Source organism: Triturus cristatus, chromosome 10, assembly GCF_964204655.1.
Source record: "Triturus cristatus chromosome 10, aTriCri1.1, whole genome shotgun sequence".
Lineage (NCBI taxonomy): Eukaryota > Metazoa > Chordata > Amphibia > Caudata > Salamandridae > Triturus > Triturus cristatus.
Window position 1 is genome coordinate 134871502 of NC_140593.1, and position 6000 is coordinate 134877501.

Below are 6000 nucleotides of genomic sequence, written 5' to 3' on the forward strand. Positions count from 1 at the left end.
TGAAGCCATGATGATAGAAAGTAATCTAGCCCTGGCCCGATCGCGGGCGTACGATTAGACCCGCCCCCTCGTGAATGCCCCGCATCCCGAACAGACAAAGACAATATGGCCACTTGGGAGAAGATGGAGAAGTAGAGTCACAAAATGGCCGCCGATCATCTATTGAGGTCCCCTTGCACACCATATAAAATCCAGACCTGGCTTGTAAAGTACATGAGTTCCACATAAAAGGAGCCGTAGGCCACCGTGAACGGTTCCTCGAGGTCGCCAGGTGTAGTTCAGCTGGAAACTCCTGCGGGCACGGTGAGGCAGGCAACAACAAAGCAGGCAGCAATGACCGGGGAAACAAAGTATCTGCCATTGAGCAGGAGAGCGATTGATCCTGAGCGCCGGGAAAGCCAAATGAAGACACCAGTGTAGCACCGTTATACCCAGTCGTTGCTTCCCCGCAGGAGGACCACAGCACTGGCAGACTCACGTCTTGTTGATCACAAACGGGGCGCTCACGGCCCGCAGCAGACAGTGTAGAGTCGAACCGCTCACTCAGCGTTTGCAAGCCGACACACAATTGCAGACGAAAGTCCCGCAGGGCAGCCAGAACGGAGCCGTATGTCAGCGGAAGCTGCGTCCCCACAACGGCAGCAATCCGGGACGGCACTGGGGAGCTGGAGTCTGGTAGAGGGAGGGCGAAGCGGGCAGCGGGCGAGACCGGAGCATCACCCCCCAGCAGCGAGCAGGCAATCAGCGCCATGTTTTACCGTTGAACGGTACCGTGGCCAGGGGGGGGATCGTGACAAGGAGGCAATTCCCAACAGGTCTGCGCCGCAACAGGTGAAAGCCAGCAGTCGCTTCCCCTCCCTCGGGCTCTCTTTGCAGCCGACTAGACCATAGAAGAAGGGGGTCTGCAGCCTTCCACAGCGTGGTCCACAGAGCGGGGTAGGAGACCCGCCACACCGGGGCTTACCCTCTAGCTCCAGCCCGTCAGGTGCAGGGTACAGAAGGTGTCCGGGCGTCTCTCTCCCGGCTCTTCTGGCGACCGTACGTGGCGTGAGGCGGGATCGGGACCTCGGGCTCAGATTTGCACCAGCGGGTCCGGTGACTGCGACGCTTCCAGGGGGCCGGCCGAGGCCACAGTAGAGCAAGGGTCCAGGGCGGAGAACAAAGGCACCAAGAACTCCGGCATCCGGGCGGGCTAAGACTTCGGGAAAGCGGCGGCGCAGTCAGCGCGTCGTCGCACGCGTTGCACCTCGAAAATCGGCAAGGATAGGAATCAGGATGATAGTCCGAGGCCAAGGGCCGACGGAGCCGGGCGCTCAAGCGACTGCTCCGGTCGCCATCTTGGCTCCTCCCTCTACGCACCCATTGTTAACCTGTAGACTGGTGTTTGGCACACTGTGGTTTGGTGGTCAGGTTCACTCTTCTGAAGTTGTCTCTCAGATGACGCAATGCCTGGAGACCAGTTAACAGCAGAGCAGGAAGCGTGGTGGGCATCAGTGCGGGAGGGGTGGGAGTACCTGCTGCTGAGGGTGCCAGTGGCGGAGTCGCGGCGGAGGCAGTTACTAGGGGGGATAGCATATTGCTGTGGACGAAGGGGCTGACTCTGCCCGTTGCTGGCTGCCTAAATCGAGTGCGGTCCCCCCTACTACTTCGGCCCCCTGTAGGGGTGCTGTGTGTACTCAACTGCCACGGCTCTGGCCCTATAACCCCCTGCTACAGGCTCCCTCATGGCAACCTTGCTCGTTAACTGCACCCCCGCCTCCCCCCCAAACATGCGTGATCGATGGGCCACCCTGTACCTGCGCGGGTGGTGCTGTCCTAGCTACCCCCACGCCACTGTTGGTGACCTCACTGGGGTTGCTAGCAGCCAGGAGGCCAGCTCTGACCTCCGCCATGAAGTTCGATAACGTGTCTGTGAGCTTACCCAGGTCGTCACAAAGCTCAGCGACGGCGTTGTGTTGGCCAGGGGTACCACCGGTCCAACTGCGGGGGGCAGTGGGGCATCAGCCACCGGCATGGACACAGTCCGTGCATTGCCCGTAATCCGGCTCTTAGCTGGCAGCGGGTCTGCTGGGAAGTCCTTTACTGTGGGCCTGCGAACCCTCTTTGACCTGGTGGGGCCAGTCTCCTCGGTGGGCTCCTGCCCCGTGTGTGGGACAGACATGGCGATACCGGAGTCGTCCGGGCTGTGCGCCATCAATAGCTCGGTGGCCCAAGCCACTTCTTTAGCCCTGACCATCTCCATAACGGCTGCCAGCTGCACATCTTGGGAGGTTCCTGGCTGGGAATCCTCCACCTGGGACATATGAGAGAAAAGCGGGGGGATCCCTGGCTATTCATACTGATCAGTTCGGAAACAGCTCACCTGGAAAAGAAATAGAACTGTAAGCCATAGACCTAGCTGGTGGTGGCGATCCGACCTTCTTATCCCGCCTCTCGAGCGCTCGGTCCCCAGCCCCCGACCCCGTACTTACTTCACTGTTAGTTGCTACAATCTTATCCTGACGACACTGGGGTTGGGGGGGTGGGGAGGATCTTGATGAACCTTGCGTGCGGAGGATGAAGAAAAATGATTATCCAGTCAACATCTACCGACTACTGGGCTACTGGCACGGCTCAGTTTCCCTACCAGCCCATCCTGTCACCCTCCCCCCCGCCCCCCCTCCCTGGTGAGACTCTTGTATCCCACCCCACCTTGCACCATCGGACGTGCTCACCCCACGTGTGTTACCTCAGAAAACGCCTCCTGTGAATGGGCCTGTGCTGAACCCTACACTTCGACGAGCACCCGAGAGCGTGGATCGTGTCTGAAAAACAAAAACAGCGCGGCGTGAGAAAAAAGGTTAAACTTATTCCACATTATGACGTGGGTCATCCAAGTATGACCGATTTGATGACAACTGGCCAGGTGTTGTCATGCAAAACCCTGTGCACCTTCTCACCGAACCAGTGTCACTTCCCCACCTAAAATGTCACCTCTACTGCCAGGAAGCGCCAGTAAGACATAACATCGGATCAGGCCAAACACTTGACATGTTGAGGGGACACACACAGCGTGCGCCGCACTAAGCGGCGTCGGGAAACGCCCTTCGCGATACCTTGCCCATCGCGGCTCTTACCCTTTATCTGCTGATGCGTACCCTAGCGAATCCTTAGGAAGGGGGGGGGGGAATAGCCTTCTGTCCCTTGCCTGCATAGATAAACAAATCAACATTATATACATCGGCACCCCATCTGCGCTGTCGCATTAAAGTCATTAAGGCAACATCATCTACAAGGGCCCCAGGAATTCCCACTCTCAAAAACGCCGGTTGCCCGTAGCATGTCCCGCATACGCACACGCGTTGATGAATGTACTTAATTAATGCCTTCACCATGCCTATTTATGGTAGGTTTGAGAAATGGGCTGAAACCCCCGGGGGAGACTACTAGCTCACAGATTCGCCCCTTTCCCATAATGCATTACTAACATACTTGCCTAGTGAACGTGTTCTCCGTTCACCGTATGCCCCCTCCCCGGTTGGCCATATGCTGACCACGACCAGGGGAGGGGGGCGCTGCCCTGCGCACCCCGGGAGCTGCCCTGCTCACCTCTGGAGCTGCCCTGCTCCCCCTGGTGGACCGCAGCCGCAGCAATGGCCGGGCTATGCGATCGTGCCTGAGAAACAAAAGGGTGTGGGGGGTGACAGTAGCACACTCACCGTGGCACAGCTCCTGGGCGTCCTGCTAAAACGTCGGAATGGCATTCGGTGATTGTAGGCAAACCAGACATCACCGCCTCGGCCTCCACGCGCGCGCGTCGCGCCGGCCCCGGCGCCGCCACGAGCAACATTCGCACGGGCCTCGGTAAATTCAAACCAGCACCACCCCCCGGACCTGACCGCGCAATGCGTCAAGAAGGAATAGCACTCCACGTTGAGGCACCGTGATCTTATGCTGGCAAGCAGGGTTCGATCCCCGTGGTTTATAAAATTATTGAAGGCGCAAGGGTCGCCTCTGCTGAATGCGCATGTAAATGCGGTACCATACAAGCGCTATTGACACGGGGCGAGTTTGCACCACATAATATGCGATGCCGATGATATCTAATTTGCCTACAAACTGAAGCAAACATAACACATATCCAATTCAGGCTCTGTAAAATTCAATTGATTTGCGAGCCCTGCACCCTCGACACATTGCACAATCAGGCCCGGGGAGACGAAACCGACCCTGACCCACAACAGCCCACGCGACCCATCGCCCACAACGGCACCGGAGCCAACGCGACACGCGCACACAATGGCCCGAGGCGATAACATCTAGCCCGCCCACAATCACCGCAGCAAACGCTACACATAACTCATTAAGGCCCTGGGGAAAATACAATTGATTCACCCAGACACGCGACACCCGCTGCTCCGGGATCGATGCTGTGACAGGGTAAATAATGTTCGGGGCCGCGACCCGACCCCCCCGACTGGCGGTCACTGAGGTGTGATTACACCTGATACGACGGGCAGATCGCGAGCCTGGTGCCCGGCCAATCCGGGGAGCACGATGCGCACTGTGATTGTACACCACAGGCTATGCATGGGACGGGGTCGCTACCCCGTACCCCCCCAGGCCCTGAAACATATGGCCTACTCAGGCTGCCGCTAGATGCTGGATGCCCCCCAAAGTAGGGGGGAGCGGGCCGCTTGAGCCAGGGAAGCCCCAAGGATTCCCTACTGCACAACCCCTCCCCCCCGACCCTGGGCTGCCCCTGCAGACTAGGACTGCAGATCACCCAGCTAAGTCCGGGGCCGTGACCACGCGAGCATAACCCCGCTGGTGGAGGGTGCACTCACCAGCAATACTGCGAGCGCATCGACGAGGACCCGGTTCCGACAGCAAGCCCCACAGCGCGTCCAGTGTACTGGCGCCCGAGAGCGTGTCCAGTGTAGTGGCATCCGTGGCGCGTCTGTGCACAAGAGGCAGAAAACATGGTGAGGGGGACTTATGTACCCCTCACCCTGCTTGGCGCACTGGACATGACGTGGCACGCCCGTGACCCTGGTGGGGACTCCTCACCAGGCCAACCCCCCCCCCCCAGGAGGGGGGGAGAAAGGGGGGGGGGGAAGCCCTCCTGAGTGGCCTCGAGCAGCCGCAGAGACTGGGGTGGGAAGAAGCGAAAGGGGACAGGCAGCAGCACGAGGGGCTAGAGAAGTACACAAGGGAGACAGCTCAAAAACACATGCACTCTCTGTTAGTGCCTACATGAAAAGAAAAATTTAGTTCACTGACATTGAGCACAGACACCAGCCAAACAGACACGGTAAAGCAGTAATCCTCCACAGGTGGGACAAACACAAACGAGACTGATAATCTGGCAAACTATTAAAAACAAGCATTGAAAATGCAACAGGTCTCGCCTTTGATTAAGTTAAAGCCAATTACTTTGCTAATGGTATTGTATAGCAAAGCAAATGGCTTTAACTTAATAAAAGGCGAGACCTATTGCATTTTTAATGTTTGTTCTATTTAGCAATTTACCGTTTCTTGGTGATGGAGTAGTACAGGCACCTGGAAGCAGTCTTTTGATGCTAATCCCCTTTTTATTACAAATATTGAAACAAAATAAGCTTTTGGAAGTTCACAATGTGAGATTTCAAACAAATGCTCACTAGTACTAGTAGATTTTGATTTTTTTGTGGGCTGGACTGAATAAAGATGCTTGTGAATTTTCCACACTGTGTGTGAGTACCAGCGACAACAAACTGTATCTCGACCCTGGAGCGCACGTGCAGGTAGACCCAGGAAGGGTGGTCTCAGCTTCCACGGCATGGCTTCCCTGCCTGCTTGGCCTGTCCGCCCCACAGAAACCAGGCAGTCTGTCCATCACAAACACTCATTCTCTGACACAAGTTGGGGTAGTACACCTGCCACCCATCCAGCAGAGGTGTCAGTCGCACAGAGATCAGTAACACAGAGGTCAGTCATATACAGGTCGGAGCCGTCAGTCACAAAGAAGTCAGTCAGTCA

The 6000-nt window shown here is 57.0% G+C and overlaps 1 protein-coding gene across 1 annotated transcript in view; it reads right to left on the reverse strand.

Moving 5' to 3' along the window:
• CAPN7 (calpain 7) overlaps window positions 1-4932 on the reverse strand; it is a 371178-nt gene extending 366246 nt beyond the window's left edge. The window contains exon 1 of the mRNA XM_085630640.1: window positions 4827-4932. The gene's annotated coding sequence lies outside the window, so the exon portion shown is untranslated. The remainder of the gene's footprint in view (window positions 1-4826) is intronic.
• Between the last annotated feature and the right edge of the window lie 1068 nt (window positions 4933-6000).